The 16881-nt window shown below is 40.8% G+C and overlaps 1 protein-coding gene across 5 annotated transcripts in view; it reads left to right on the forward strand.

Annotated features, from left to right (window-relative positions):
- Window positions 1-16881, forward strand: part of ZMIZ1 (zinc finger MIZ-type containing 1) — a 333497-nt gene that overhangs the window by 46093 nt on the left and 270523 nt on the right. For all 5 annotated transcript variants that reach the window (XM_054277262.1, XM_054277265.1, XM_054277264.1 and 2 more), the window contains exon 2: window positions 3733-3865. The gene's annotated coding sequence lies outside the window, so the exon portion shown is untranslated. The remainder of the gene's footprint in view (window positions 1-3732; window positions 3866-16881) is intronic.

A 16881-nucleotide genomic window follows, 5' to 3' on the forward strand; every position in this document is an offset into this window, starting at 1 on the left:
TGGAGAAAAAACCTGATTCAGAAGCAGGAGAGGTTCCTGGCTTCATAACCCAAGGCTGAGAGGTTTTGTTCAGTTTCATCATGCTATTTCAGAGTAGGTATTTTAATCTTCTTTTTTCTTAGCTTGCATGTTTGTTTTTTTCAGTAAGAAATGGAGACTGCTACTTCCCTCAATAGGTGTTAAGGAAATAGTTGTTTTATTACCTCTCCTAGAGCAAAATGTTAAAAATCAACAGAAAAAGAAAGAAAATAACTTTTTGCTGTGATACAAACTTGACCGATATTAGTACGCTCTGAGTGTACTTAAAATTCACCTGAAGAATAGCTGTTAAATGTAGATTGGAGAACCTTGAGAACACTTCTTGATTTTCTCTGTAAATTTTAAGAGGTGCTGGTGATGATGCCCACTTTGATTTAAACCTTGAGTTGCCTCATGTTATGTACAAGGTTTGGGGAGGGTTCTGTTGCATACAGCAGTTCTCTGATCTAATTCCTCGGTGTAATGCAGTTAGTAGCCATCATGGAGCTAGAAAATGCAATAAACCAGAAAATCATCCAGGTTGGTTGCGTACCATGGGAGCTTCTGTTGACACAGGAATTGCTCTAAGGGCTGATGGGGGCTCCTTGTAGGTGTCAGACAGGATAAGGTCAACAAGATCTTCACCAGTCATGTTGTGCAGATTGGAAGTGAGGGGCATTACTTTCCCAAAATTTTACTTTATGAATGTAAAAATTGTCTGGATCACTTAAGACCTAGAACCTGCAAATGTCCTGTAGGGTTTTTGCATTTTCCACAGGAAGTGGGCTACATTTGGGTAATGCCTGGAAAAAACACCACCTTTGTTGTGCAGCACTAAGAATAAATCTGGTATCATCATTTAGAAAAGATTAGTCAAAATTGCCTTGTGGTCTCCCTGCTCCAGCTCAGGTACTGTCCAGAATGGGCATGCATCGTGTGAGATTTAATGAGAACCCAGACCTAGCTGGAATCATTGAGGATTATTTTTATTAAGCTTGATGGAGGAAAGCAGCTCTGCTAAATTCATTGCAGGAGTTGACTCACACACCATCTTGAGGGTGTTTGACTCAACATATGCCTAGTCATTTATCTAATGTTGATGTCAACGATTTGTTGGGTTTTGATACAGTGTTTCCCAGTTTTCTGTTTGTTTCCTTCCTGCAGTGGCTGTATACCCAAAACATTTTGACATTTTATTCATACGAATTATCTCTGGCCCTGCCAGAAATTTAGTCAAGTCTTTTGGTTTTGTAAATCATTTTGTGAGGTTTCTCCACTTAGGATTTGACTTTTGGCTAATGCGTTATTTCACTGTACATTTTTTCTTGCCTGAGGATTTGAGAACAGACCAATCTCACTTTCTTTGGAGCAAGTCAAACCTATGTCTTTAAATGGTACTTGAGACAGATTTCTGTCTGCCTGAGAATGTTGTTTAAAAACTTTGGTTTTTTGCACTAAGACTGCCTTTCTGCCACCTCTTGTTTTTATGTTCAATTTGAAAATATGCTTTCTTCAAATCTTCTATGTCTACTCTAAATTATTCCTCTTACTGGTAACAGAATGCAAGTGCAAAATTTTAAGCACTTTAAATAAAACCAGTACTTGAATTCTTAACAGACTTTACTGGAGATCTGGGGGGGGGAGGGCAGGGGGGAGGGTTCTTAGCAGGGAGAAAAATACTGTCAAAAGCATTCTTTTGATTTGATAATGAAAAAGAAAAGCAAATGATTCATTTGATTTAGGGATGCAAAAATAATGTATGTTTGAGGGGGTGATACAATTTCTTTTTTTTCTTGTATTTTGCAACCTGATCTGTGCTGAGCTGCTCAGTAAGTATTGATTTGCACATAGCCTGGGGATGTACACGTGTCAGGAGCAATTCACTAAGGGTCATTTCTTCTCCCATCCCCACAGTTAGGGCTGTAGCACTGTTTCCTTTAAAAAAAAAAAAAACCAAACAAAACAAACAAACAAAAAAAACCTGATTTGAGCTCTCCAGGTTTCGGCTTAAGTTGCTTTGCATCAATTAGTATGAGTTGGTGAAAGCTGACGGAAAGCAGAAATGCAACTGATGAGGGGTAAGAAATTGAGAAAGTGAAATTAAACACTGTGGGAAGGTTTGCCTTTAGGCAGAGGGTTGAGGAGGCAGGTTTTTAAGTAGCTACATTTTTGTGTCAGGATCCATTCTTTCACATTGTCAAATTATTGCTGTGCCTATTTATGGGTGCCCATAACAAGGCAGAAGAGGTTTTGAATCACTGAGCTTGTTCTTTCTCTCCTTAGTGCACATTTTCTGTGTGTTGTCTTCTGTGATCTTTATTTAGTTTTTCATTGTTTATTTACACTGCCACTTCATGAATTCTTTAAATCATTGCCTATCTAGAGGGGAATCTGGACAGAATTACTCTTGCAGCTTTAAGTCTTGCTGACAGGAGGAGAGAAAAAGAGAGCTTTTGTCCCCTAGAGAAATGCAGGAACTGTGGCCATTTAGAATTGGACAGACGTGGTGGCTTTGAGGGAGATGCTGTGATAGAAGTGCTGCCTTTTATGTTGTACCCTATCTGTTGGGGCTCCTTAATTCAAATGTTTTCCATGAGACTAGGATCTGTATGCTGTTAGCAGATGGGTTTAATTGTTTTTTTGAGGGGTGGCAGAAATGTGTGTGGAAATGTAAGGTAGCATAGACTTTTTTCCTTATTTTGAGAACTTGTTCAGATTTTCCATTAGAGAGAAAAGGGTAGAGTTTTTCTGTAGTAATATAAGCCAACAAAGTGTGATGGAGAACAGACTGGATGTGTTTCCCTTTGCTCATTCCCTGTGGAAAACCTTGATTGCCATTTCCTCAAAGATGTTAATGTCTTGCATTCATGCTTTAAAATAATTTTCCACTTGATTTTCCTGCCTTTCATCAGAGGCAGGTACTGGAGGTAGGGAGGGGCCCATTAAATCTCTGTGTCTCTAAGCTTCTTTAAAGTCATGTTAGGAGTAGGGCAGAGACAGGGAGATGGTCTGAGGTGAGGAACTGTGGTTTTATGGGAGTGAAGCTCAATTTCAAAGTGGTACCTTTAGTCAAAAGGGTTGTTAGATCCTTTTCCCTTCATTCTGCTTTGGAAAAACCCCACACAAATGATTACTCTTGCTGTTATTGAAAGATTTGATATAGTTGGAATAGATTGTCTTAAGAAAAAGAGAAGTTGTCTTAAAAAGAAACAGAACTTATGATTAATTGCAAATACCTCATAATTGTAGGTATGATCCTCTCAGAGCAGAGTACATAAGCACTTGAATGTTGGTATATACCTGTATGTTCAGTATGCATGTTGGAATTTGCCTTTTGCCAACTATTTTGATAGTAAATGTGGCTCATTTGAATTTTTACAGAAGTGGGTGTGAGCTTGGCTGAAGCTTGTTTACTTAATAGAATAAGTGCTCCAGAATATTTTTGAATTGGACTTTAACCCATTCTAGTATGGGGCTTTTTCACATTCTGACAGGAATCGCTTTGCTTTTCTTAGTCATGGTTGACATTCATAGTCCCTGTTTTGGTAAGGTGACAATGGGGAAAATACAGGACACCCTAAACTGGTATTTTGGAAGTGCAGAAGTAGTGGCACAGTAGCTCTGTGAAGCAAGAGTTGTAATCAGTAGCCTCTTTGAAAATCATGGAAGCTAATGCTTATTTCCTTTTTTCTACTTCTTTTCTTCTCCCCTCAGGAAATACTGTTGTGCTGAGGAAGAAAACAGCTCTCTCCTCCCCCTTTTTTTTTTCCCCACCCTCCCCTCCTTTCTTCTTGCCTGATTCAGAAGCTCCAGGAATGTGCTAATTGGCGGCGGCCTCTTCAGAAAGGTAAGGGGTAATTGTTATCTGCTTTTCAAGGTGTCTTGCCTGCTCTGCTCCTTCTGGAAGGACAGGTGATGGCAGAAGAAGTTTGTCTTCATGGAGTTTAGCCAAACTTCTGGTTCATGTGGGTTGCCCTTCTAGCACTGGAATGCAAACAGGAGCTTTGTGCTCTTCTTGCTCTACTACTAAGTGTAGGATACTGTCCCTTGAGAAAATCTAGAAGATGAGATATATTTTAAATACTTGTAGAGGAAAAAAAGTAAAACTGTTGTATTGCAGACTGATTAACTAAATCTTTGCCTGAATATCAGCTTGGATGGAAAGACAGAGTTAGGTCTGGAGAAGGCAAGTTGAAGAATCTCAAAGTGCTTCTTTTGTTATTATCACACACGTACTTCTGATTGGGCAAATAGGGATTGGTTTAGTAGTTGTTCTGGTTAGTTTTTTAAACCTGATGTCTTCTCTGGTGTCTGTCATGGTTTTGTGGCTGGTTGTATCCCTGACAGATAAGACAGGAGCTATCTGGAAGCCCAACTCTAGTTCTGAATGGTGAAATGCATGGCAAGTCTTTAACTATCTGGACTGCTTTCAGTTTTGGACAGAAGTGCAAAATGTGGTGTGTGAGAGGAATTTAATTTTGTAGCTATGTGGTGATAGGAAAATCTATGTCCATCTTTTCACTGCAAGGCATTCGGTTTGTGTCGGGGATATATCAAGTCCAAAAAATTAGTGCTGATTCATAGAGCATCGTGAGCTGCAGGAGTAGACTCAAGTTTGTTGCTAGACAAATTGCATATGTATTTTAATATTAAAGATTTGTATATGCTTAGGAGCTGTAGTGCTTTGAGATGTCATTTCCTCTTCCATCTTTGTGATAGATGTTAATGCTCTTTGTAGTGGAGGAAATATCTTCTGTCTAGACCTCAACCACTCTGGTTAGAATTGACATCTTAACTTAATCCAGCACTGAGAAGGGATTTATGCTAACTTGCTAGGCTCTGAATTGGAGAGGCCAGTGCATGATGGAAGTTTTCCTGCTAGATTGCTTGATGGTGCTAACATTTGTGAAGGGTTTTGAAAGACAGTGCGATGCAATAGTGTCTTAAATTGCCCCAGCAAGATTTGTCAGAGTTCATTTGTCAGACCCTCACGCTGACTAAGTACACTAATGTATCAAGGATAAGCTCCAGACAGGTAATGTGCCTTGGGATGTTCTTTTTCTTATTCTCCATCTCATTCTTGCTGCTGCAGAGGCAAGCTAAGTCTTTATTGAACAGCCGCTACCAGCTGTCTGGCTACTTTCTGCAATAAAGCTAATGATCTAATGGGCAAGTGTTTCTTGGGGACCTTCAGCTGAAGCAGAGACAAGGAGAAACATACAGACCAGCTAAAGGGTTCTCAAGGAGTTTGCAATTTCCCCAGGGCTCCTTCTATGTAATTACCTGTCTCTCTCTTTGTCTCCTATCTTTTAATGCAGCAGGAGTGTCAGACTCAAGGCCGCTAATCTTCGTTACTATGGAAAAGCTGGTTACACTCCTCTTTGTGCACTTCAGAAATGGCAATCGTTGGTCCCCAGCTGGTTCCCTGAATCTAACTTAGAAATGGATGATAGCTTTCCTCCTTGGTGCCAGACTAAAGAATGCAGCTGCCTGTTGCAGGCAGGCATTGCCTTTACCACTGATGCTGTGGCATGCTGAGAGGAACCTGCAGGAGCTGCCTTGTGACTTCTGAACGTGTTTTCTCCCAAACAAGCAAAGGCTCTCAAATTCCTTTGAAACACAAAATTTTGGGGCACACTGAGATGTGGGAGGCTTGGCTGAGCTGCACGTGTGGAGGAAGGATTCTGTAAGGATTCATAGCTCCAGCTGAGTTTTTGTACTGTTTCTGAATGCCTTCAAACTCCCTGGTCTGGGGGCTGAGGGAAGCTTTAGATCTCTTTTGCAGGATTGTGAGCATCGCTTCTTGTTACTGTCTCCCTCCCAGCATATGCCACTGCTCAGTTCAGTAGGATCACCTGAGGGGCTGTGCACAGCTATTTCTCTCTGGCTGGATACATCTGTTTGTCCCTCTTGCACAGCACTGGAAATTTGGAGGGGAATCCCTGCCTGCTGCTCCCCTCCTCCTTTTCCTGTACATGCTTCCTGAGTTGCAACATGTCAGACAGATCATTGCTCTGAAGCTGTCACTTGGGAAGGGCTCCAGCACAAAGGCCTTGTCACTGTGTGCTCCTTTTCATCCTAGTGAGGAGAGGGAAACAGTCCTGTGTTGGACAGGGTCCCTTTCCAGCTGCTGCAGGCTTGCACACCCAGGAAGTGTGTGGTCCTGAGCCCCTTTATGGTACCTTTGTAAAACATGCTTTAACTGTCTGCAGAGGTACAGTATTTAAGCAGCAGAGTCTGTATTATCAAATGCAGTCATGCAGACTGTAGTCCTCCGGTGAAAAGCTCTGGGGGGAGAGGCTGGATGTGACAGTGAAATTTGAGAACCAAAGCAAGAGAAAATTCTTGCCCATGTGTTGGACTAGAGCAGGTTCAGTAGAGGTGGAGGATGGGGAACAAATACTCCTCCTCAGTTTGGAAATGTTGAAGGAGGCAGTCAGAAAGGAGAGGGAGAGGCAGGGCAGGGAAAAGGCAACAAAAGATCAGGCTGTCCAGTGGGCCACAGTTTGCTGTGTTTTGTTTTTTGCCTTTAATGCTGTGCTTTTCTCTGCCCATTCTTCTTAACTACATTTGGGCAAAGATAATTTTCAAGTTTCTTGTTTGTTAAAAGAGGAATCCTACCTCCATTCAGGTTTTTTCAGATGTTTTGTATCAGTGCATCTAGAATGACTATTTCACACTGATTTTTTTTTTGAGAACTTTTATTTCCCTCATCATTTCCCAATTTTCCGTTTTTATTTGTATCAACCTGAGCCATCTCCAAAGGAAAGGTGATACTGCTACTAGCTAACGTTTTGGGTGGGTGACACTGTATGTTAAACACCATGTCTGTAATAACTTAGCTGTCGCCCTAATTGTATTTTTCTTTCCATTTATAAGTCAAGTTCACAGTTCTTGGGCTTTTGTAGAGCATTTCAGGACTGTGTTTGTTTCAGGTCTTAGATTTTTTTTCTCTCTCAAATCCTTTGAGATCTCTGAGGTTAGTATTTCTCATTCAATAACTGTATTCAGGAAAATGATGTGCCTGTCAAAGCTGTATTGCACCTTAGGAGAGGATGACAGGTTCTTCCAGAGTTCTCAATTTGCAAAGCCTTAACCATGTCCCACTTTAAATCAGGACTTTGCCACTGCTTAAGGTCTTTAAGTACTTCATTAACTTAACAATAAGCCTGCCCTCTCTTGCTTTTTATAACAACCTTTGATTTTTTTTGGAGTTTCATTTCATGAATGTCACAGGTATTAATTCTTTACTCTGATATGGAGAAGACTTAAATCTCAAACTTTAGTGAAGAAGGAAAAATAACTTCAATCATGAGTTGATATTTCAAAATCACGTTTTCCAGGGGTTTTGGTCTTTTCTCCTCTGTTTGGCATACACATGGTTTTATGTGGTGCTGCCTAGGGTATTGTGAGGGCTGGGTACTACTTGCAGCCCAGACTGTGGTAGCAGAAATCATTCATCCTGTCTCATCCCCTTTTGGCTTAGCCCACGGGAAGACTCCTGTTCAGTTAGCCCAGTCATTACAGTAGAGAGCTGCACTAATATCTTGCCAGCTGCAGGACAGAACATATTTCATCTTGGAAGCTTTGCCATGAATAAATTTTGTCTAGAAAATTCTGTGCGGATTTGAACTGCCAGGCAAACTTATACTGCAAAGTGGTTTGTAAAATGTGTCCTAAAGCATCTTTATCTGGTGCTGATGGCCTTAAAAGCCAGATGAAGTGCATCAGTGACTCATGGTCAGTTACTGCCCTGCTGTGTGATGTAAACCAGAGCTTGCTTTGGTGCCTTCTTGCGTACAGCCTTTCAGGCTGGATGGTGAATTTCAAGCTTGTGCTTGTAGTCTGCAGTTCATACCCTAACCAAGCTCTTCTCTTGAAAGACATCTCTTAAATTGCTTGTAAAATAAATAGAAAGTTTCCAGTCACTTCCTTACTATTCTAGTTACTATTCTTGATTAAACAGATTAGATCTAAATGTTAGAATGACCCAGGAAGTTTTATTTCCCCTTCTCCTCACCTTCTTTCCTTCCATTCCTCTATCAAAATACAGATTTGTTGCAGTTTGAAGCCTTAAGATTTTTCAGTCTTCTGGTGGGCAGTGTTGTGCAAGAGTGGAAGCTTAACATTTTAAAGAAGGAAAAGGGAAGGTGTGTGCCTTTGGGTTTTCTTTATTTTTTAAAGTTTCCCAGATACATTTGGGTATTTCTAACAGTTATAATAAAATCAGTTGATTAGGCAAGTAGGTTAGGTATATAAAGCAAAGCACTGCTTTTCCAGCAAAATGAGCAGCTAGGATGTATTTCCATCTTCAGATGCTTGGCTAAATAATGGTGACATACGTTTTTTGCTGCTAGAAGTTGAGATTTTGGCGGTCATATGCAACTGTGAAATCTGTAGGCATATACTGTAGCAGAAGCTGTCTTTATGCATATACAGCACATGGTATTTGGCTTGGGAGAAAGTTCTTCGCTCTCTAAGAAAGTCAGGTTTTTGATGGAACTGTCTGCTGTTTGTGCTTCATAGTTAAAATTTTTATTCTGGAAGGACAAATAAGTTGTATGTGCTAAAGATATTGTTGTTTTGCCCCTTTTCCCAGCAACACAATCTATTTCCCTGTCTCTCTTTTTTCCAAGTGTTTCTTTCCAAGCTTGTGATCATAATTACAGTGAGAAGTAGATGACATACATCTGTATATTCCAGCAGGAAAACTGAGCCTTGGAAGAATTTTGGATTGTGGGACATTTCTGGACTCACCTCTGTCCTAAAAGTGTTTTGGTATTCCCAAAAGACTCTGGAAATGTCAATCTGATAAGACATTGGGTGTGGGGAGGATAGAGAGTAGAAGGAAAAGGATGGAAGAAGTATGTGAGTGGTGGTTCACCAGTGTCACATTAATAGAATCCTCGAATCAAGTGCTCATTCATTTTAACTAGAGGCTAATTAATCAGAGTGAGTAGATAAAATGATAAGCTGCTTTTAATGAAGTGAAGCAGCTTTATTAGCAGTAAGCAAAACGCAAAATATTTGGTCTCTGGCACATGTGGTTTTCATGGGGGCTGTGGTTTGCCACCAGCTCTGGATTGTGCTAGCCTTTTTCTTGCTGCACTCTGCCGGCTGTGCTGTCTGTGTGTTTCAGCATGTGGCCAATTCAGAATTCAGGAAATAGAGTCTAATCAGAAGCAGGTGTAACATTTTAAAACCAGAAGGAATGTTCCTCACAGATCTTTTTCTGTGCCAGATAAGCATTTGCCAATTTTCAAACTTCGGATGCTGTTATTTTTCTTTGGAGATAGCAGGCTTTATGCTTCCAAGCAGACAAACAAAAAGCTGTGTGGATTTACCAGAGTGCCGCTGTTTGAAAGGCAGCAGTATGATCCTGCTTGCTAACTGCTAACGTAGCCTGAAACCAATGAGTAATTATCCACTCATTTGCAACTTAAGAACAGAAATGTACCAGGCTGGTGCTGCTTGTGTGTATGGTTAAGTAGAGGGCCAAAGCCAGCGTGCCACTTTTAAACTGGAGCAGGCTTGCATGCTCCTGTTTCAGATGACTTTCTGCAGTGCATCTGTGCCATTGTGCTGTTCCCCGGTGTCTCTCTGGAAAAGCTGTAGAAGCCATTCGATGGACTATGATGTGCATGGCACTGCAAGGCTATAATAGGAAATACATAAATGAGTCATAGATTAAGATAATGACGTAATTTACATTGGACTGAATTACATTAAGTGCCCACATTTAGGCTCGAAATGAACTTCATTTAAGGCTATGTATATCTTTGTTGAAATAAGCTAAAATTAACAAATTATTCATTAAAGTCACCTCGAAGTAAACTTAGAAACTAGCAGTTCGATAAGGTTCCCGTAGTTATGTGAACTAGAGAAGCTGAGCTGGTAGGTGAATGTGATTTGCGAATAGGATGCTGGCAAGGAAATTGTCTTCCCCCCACCAGCCTTTCCTTAAAAGACTGCCTCTCAGCGCCATTCAAGTGTAAATCCTTGTGCAACAAAGGGGAGGCTGGCAGCTCCACCGGTTCAGCAGTATAAGCGATCTCTCATGCTTCAGTTGAAAGGTTGAATCCCTGAAACGAGAATGCTGCTATAGAGGGAAGCTCTCAAAAGGCTGCTGAGAATGGCGGGGTGGGGGGGAGCACAGGGTTGGAAAGCTGTTGAGATCCTTGAAAGTGCAGTGACAGTTTTTGTCTTTACTGTACAATGACCTGGAGGCAGCTGGACAAAAGGAAAGGCTGCTGTTCAGGTGAGGTTGCCATCACCACTCTAGGAGCTGGATTTTACTTGTTCTCTCCCTTAGGAACACAGCATGCTGCTCTATTTGCCAGCACTGTATGTGGTGCCAATATTTTGTCTACAGTGTGCATTGAGTCCCTCTTAGTTTTCCTGTTTGGATTATTCTTTCTAAGGACTTTGTGTTGCAAGTCTCGAAGCTTTGGAATTGTGACTTCTTGCTTTGCAAAACAGAGTATGAAATCGTGGACATTGGGTTTTACACTGAAAGGATGAGGTTAATCTTGCACCTTCTGAAACCCTTGTAAATATTTGACTGGCTACTCGGCAACACAGCTGAACTGCCTGAGTTAATGCTTAATGTGAGAGTGGTCCTGAAGTGCATGGCTTTGGTGATGGGCCAAGGGTCACAGAGTGAGCAGTAGTTCCCCATGAAGACATCTGTGCTCCCTGTTCCTTATCTTCCAGGATTCCTCCCTTTCCCCCTCCACTGCCCCAGATCTGCAGGCAGGAGGAGATGAGATAGCTGAGGCCACTCCAGGCAGAGTCAGCTGGGTGTGTTCAGGTGGCAGTAAAATTGGTTTGGGCTGTCCTGCTGACTTTCTCTGCCCTGGTGCTTTTGCTGGTCCAGCAGCAATGTGGTAATCCTTGATGTCCAAGTGAGGGTGAATCTATCAGGCTCTTCACAACTACATCTGGGTTTGGAAGAAAGTTTTTGTGCACATAAAAATGGCACCACTGGGCAGTTGGTAGTAACTGGTCACTGGGAAGGAGCAGCCTAGAGACCTGTGACAAATCTGATCCTGAGTATGTTAGAATTTAAATTGCAGGTTCTGATACCTGCCATGCCTTGATAATGTAAAAATACCCTCTTCTTGTGTTCTGAATGAAATGCTTTGTAGTGTTGGAAAGTTAGTACCCAGACTATATGGGAAAATGTTTTCAGCTTTACGTCCTGGATGAGTGCAAATCCCCTTCTTGTTTTGCAGGAACTAACCAATGAAAGACGGCTTTTGCTTTTCTGATGTAAAGATTGATAATTCATAATGTTGTGCCATATCAGTCCTTCCAAGTGACAAGAACCTTAAATGTCAGTGCAAATGGAAGAAGATTCTTCAATATCATAACAGAGCCATAGCACTGTTTAAAAATAAATGCATTTTTAAACTGATTGTTTAGGTGTGATGACTGTTGCTTGAGCATACCAGCTATCAGAGACCATCCCAGAGACATGTATAATGTATTCCAGGAACTGTATGAAGAAGTAGCACTGCCCTACCTACTGCACCATGAGATGGAAATATGCAAAACTTTGAGTATTGAAAACGAACTTGTAAAATGCTGTTCAAAAAAACTGTAGCACTTTCTACAGCTGTGTTTTTTTAATTATTGCTGCTGTAAAAAGAAATTTGTTAATTTCTGGCAATATTTTATTGTTTTGATATTTGGGAGGGGTTGTTGTTTTGTTTGGTTTTTTTTTTTTCTTTGTTTTGGGTTTTTTGTTGGTATTGTTGTTGTCTGGGTTTTAATATGCTGAGTAGTTTTTATGCCCACTTAGCGTTTGGTAGTCTCTATTTTCTAGTCTGCATTTCTGTGGTGGAAACTTTGATTCCTGAAGATCAATTTGGGAAATACCCTATCTGACAAAAATGTCTCAGGAGAAAATGAGCATCTAAGAAAGAAGGCAGTAGTGTTGGAAAAAGTCTGTTCATGGTGGTAAGGAATTTTGACCTCAGACCAGGGACTCACTTGGGAAAGGTTCAGTACATTTGACTCCAATGCTCCTAATCCAAACAAGCCACACGGAAGAAGCTAGAAAAGATAAGGTTTGGGAAAACCTTTTGCTATGTGGGTTGTGATCAGAACACCTCAATCATAGTTCCTACACCTTCTTTTAAGATCTACTAGTGGGCAGACACCTGTGTGAGCCCTGAGCATGGCCTCAGCTGGCAGGTGTTAGTTTAGGTGTTTTTATAGCAGAATACAGTGCTGAAGAAGAATATAATTCTTTACAACCCATTATCAGATGGGGAATTGAGATGTAGGCAGTGGTTCTTCTGAAGGACCACAGCTTATCATGAGCTCAGCCTAGATTCAAGTGAAGTCCAGCATTAGCTTCCTGGAAGTGTTCAGCAGGTGCCTCTGTAAAATAAGAGTCTGTTGGGCCACTACAAATGCCAACCCTGTATTTCTAACTGAACACATGGATGCACAGAAAAGCAAAGTTGTTTTCCTTCAGTTCCCTGGTAAGGGAACTACATAGCTGGGAATAGAATGGAGATTTCCTGATGTCCATTTCCCTCTTATAATTATAAAACAGTGCTGCTTTCTTCTTCCTTGTAAACATGAATCGAGCCAAATGGCATGCGCAATTAGCTTTTTTTTTCTGCAAAGCTGGGGGGGGGGAAGGAGAGGAGGAGGAGGAGACTGGAGATATAAAGGGGGAGGGGAGAGTCATTCAGGGACACTGTACCTGCTGGGGCACAATGTAATAACCACTGGGGCAGCCTGGCTGCAGATGCATTGTTATCTGCAGTCCCCAATCTGGGAGAGCTGCAAAAGGTTTAATGCAAATCTGAGACCTCTGCCATTGTGTGAGACAGATTAGGGCTCATTTGCATTCCTTCTCCTATAATAATTACCTAGCAAGGAGTGCCTGTTACCATTAGCTTCATTCTGTTTGCCTGTGATAACGCCATCAGCAATCTCTTCTCCACGGATTGTGGACACTGTGAGGGAGGGCAGTGGGCCAAAAAAACGATAATAAACGAAATCTGTTGGGAAAGAAGTAGAAAAATGTGAATACTGAAAAATTAAAATGCAGATAATTTTAGTAATAGCCACTAAATACAGCTGGAGAAATACTGTGAGCTGAAGAGTAAAAGTCAATATTAATCCATAATATTGATGAATGGTATGGTTTCAAATATCAGTTGAGAAAAGCTTGCACAGGATTTTAACTGAGCTTTATCAATGGTGCTTTCAATAGTTTTGTTCAGTTTTCAGCATTGATTTAGATTGTTCTAAAATTAGTGCAGCTAGAGATCAGTGTTACTGAGAGACAAATGTTAACTGTCTAAAACTGATGTGATGCATCAGAAAGTCAGGTAAAATTCTGCAAACTTAGTGCAGCTTTGGGTCCTGGAACTGAAGCAAAGAAGGATTCCTGACTTAGAAATTAGGGCAGATATTTGGGGTTCTTTTACTATGGGGTTTGTTTGTTTTTGAGATGGGAGGAGTGAATTAGCAGAAAAGGAATGCAACTAAACCTGGGAGAGTGAAGGTGCTAAAATCAACTTGTTCTTTCTACACATTTATTGCGTATAGAAGGAACATGAAATCCTTTTGAGCAACATTTGCTGTTCTTGCCACTCACTCTCCTTCCCTTGGTTTTTACCCTTTGCCACTCTGATGAAGAAGCTGCTTCAGTCAACCCACCAGAGGCAGAGAGCCCTGAAATTCCCTGTTCAGCTTTGGCTTCTGCCTTGAATCCCCTGCTGTGCATGCACACAGCAGGAGCAGAGAGCAGCTGCTGGGAGTGGAGCCCAGCACCCATCTCAGGGCCTGGTTCTGTGTCACCACAGGTGATCTTTGGATGCTCCTAGTGCAGGGTGTAGGGGGAACTCTGGAAGAAGGTAACATGCCAGATATTCTACATGCCCATCAACATCAGGGAGCGAGCGGGGCTGCTTCTGGTTTGCTACGGATTTCCCTGTTTTGGTGCGAGCTTTCACCTGCCAGTGTTTTCAGTGAATAATTCCATCTTTCACAGTGGAGGGGTGGTGAAGCAGGAAGACAAATCAAAGCAGCTCTGACTTTAATCTGCCAAACAGCCACCTTACATATATTTAAATAGATGTAGGCTGATTTCTGATCTGCAGCATGCTATCAAAATGATGAGTCTCATAGTTGGGTTGTTTTGCGTGCCTTTATTTTTTCAAGTGATATTCTGAGGGCGTGCTGCCACATTCACCTTGTCATCAGTGTGGAAGCAGTAGAATGCCCAGGATACTGCCTGAAGAGTTGGCTGTGGTTCTGAGGGGAGAGAGGAGTGGGGAGTTGCAAGGAGCTTTCCTGTAGATGACCTGTTGGGCAGTGAGTGAGCTGCCGGGGGAAACCTCAGTTCCTGTGACTGGCATCATTTCTGGCTGTTAGGGATTTGGGTGGATACTCTATTCACATAGCTCTGAATTCAGAGTTTAGAGATCCTTGTGCGTGAACATCCTTAGTTTTCCAAAATTTTCCTCTTGCCATCAGTTGAATTTTCTTAAACTGTGGTAGCAAGGAAAGCGTTTTGAGCACACTTAATATCAAGGTACATGGATAGGGCTAAGTGCTGCCTTCCATGATAGCACTAAATATTTAGCATTAACCACAAGTTATATTGATGTGTAAAGGATTAGAGGGAATGGCAGAGGACTGGAAATGTTCCTATTTCTTAAGTCTATTTTTTTTTCCTCTTCATGTATTTACTGCTATAATAATGTTAAAAATCACAAACTTGACAGTTACACAAACATAAAAGGAAACTTTAAAAGAGAAGTTTAAAAAATAGTTTTAAAGCACATGTTTCTTAAACCAAATGAGTGTTTTTAATTCTAAATAAAAACTAAAGGCTACAACTGTATTTTATTGAAGAGCAGCAGCATAAATCTTTTGTTCCTCTTCAGACCTTTTTCTACGAAGAAGTAGTAAAATTTGGTGCATGGCTTGTTTTATATATATATAGAATGTACAAGTTGTGCCATCATTATATTGGAATAAAACTGCAGTTGATATAATTGGAAAGGTCTAGTGTATGTAGTGTGTGGGGAAGGACAAGGAAGTTTTGAAGTGTATGGAGAATAATGATTATGTACATCTAAATGTAAGCTAAAACAGCAACATATGTTACTCTGTGAGTAATTTGAGATAATAAAATCTGACTACTTAGATACTGCAGCATGATATGTGAAGCTGTATGTTTATATGTATATACAAACAGTTTGAAACTTAAAAAATAATATAAAGATAACATAGCTTCTTACAAGGCCTGTATCATTTCTGCAAATTATTCTTCTATGGCCCTTCTTTAATAATTATTTTAGTCCAGTCACCATATGTATTTTTAGATTTTTATTTTGATTCTGTTGCAGTGCATTCCAAGTAATTTGTGTGCTTAGCACTATATAGCTTTTCTTCTTTAACCCACCATGTGCATGGATATGTTACTCATCTCAAGGCTTCTGTGATCTGGAAGAGATGCATCAGAAATGAGTTTTTGAGTCCTCTTCCTTATCTGAGAAGTTGAACTTGGTCTTTAAAGCCTGTTGTTAAAGACCTGTAAAGGCAGGTGAACAGCTGAGGTTTTGTTGGAGGAAGTGTCACCGTAAGTGCAGAGGTGTGAAAGCTCTGTCCCAGCGCAGTGGCACTGGGACTGCTGTTGTTCATCCTGCCTAAAGGGAGGCAGTGGCCTGTCACACCCAGGAGCAAGGAGGTGTTCGTTTGCTCAGGCACACAACCTAAGCTACACAAGCTGGTCTGAGTTGTTTTTCAGTACTGCTGCACTTGAAGGTAAATTTAAGCCGATTGTGTTGTTTTGTTGAAATGCATCTCTGTCCCTCAACAGAAGTTCAAATACCTGTTTGGAGAAAGGCTAAAGTTGTAGGCAGATAAACCACTCTGGGAAACAGACATCCCAGCTTGGCATTTGAGAGCAATGCATTTCCAAAAGAGTCACTGAAAAGAGAAAAAAAGTAGGGGGGGCTTGTTTGTGCAGTTCACTAGCAGTGAAATGCAGTTCATTAGCAAGCAAAAGACCCACATGGTCAGTATGTTAAACTGACCATCGCACATAAATGAATCAAAGGAACAGCTGGTTATTCTCTGATATCTTTAGGCTGTTTGAGAATGATCATCAGGCAATCCTTTCTGTTGTAACAGAGTCCAGATATGGACTGCTTTACAGAAAATGCAAGGGAAGTTACTTTTCTAGCTCAGCAGTAGCACGGGCACACAGCTCCCTGCTCCACTTTCATGTCTCACCATGCCTCCTTGCTCTCTCTCCCTCTCCAGCCGGTTTAATAGCAATTAGGTTACTAGCTGAAGAACTGGCTTTGCTGACTTTTACCTAACAAAAAGGTTTCACAAGCTTTACACTATATGGCATACATATACTTTTCTTAAATACTTGAAGGAAACATGCCCACAGAGAGCATAGATATCCATGAAAACATACTTAAACATACGTTTTATGAAGTAATGTGGATAACTAAACTTTTATATAAGCATAACCATACACCCACACAACTTACAAGACTAGACTTATTTTCAGCTGCCTTATTATCAAAATTACAATTTATATAACATAAATTATGTGAGCCAAAGGAATTTATGAAGCAGAATTCTGGAATTGGTTTAACTCTCTTGATTCTGCAGAATGTTTCCATCTTAGTAACTGCAATAATTTTTTTTTAAATTTGGGGGAGTGGAAGGGGAACAGGAGAGCTGGGATTAAAATGTTTTATGAAAAGGGCTGGATGTTTGAAGCTTTGCAGAAAGCTATGTTTTAACATTTATTGGAAGGCTAATTGCAAATTATTTCTTTTCGACCTACTACAGTACAATGTGGGTACTTGT

This window comes from Melozone crissalis, unplaced genomic scaffold (genome assembly GCF_028551555.1).
Source record: "Melozone crissalis strain CALT ecotype California unplaced genomic scaffold, PUWL_Pcris_2 ptg000019l_1, whole genome shotgun sequence".
NCBI lineage: Eukaryota > Metazoa > Chordata > Aves > Passeriformes > Passerellidae > Melozone > Melozone crissalis.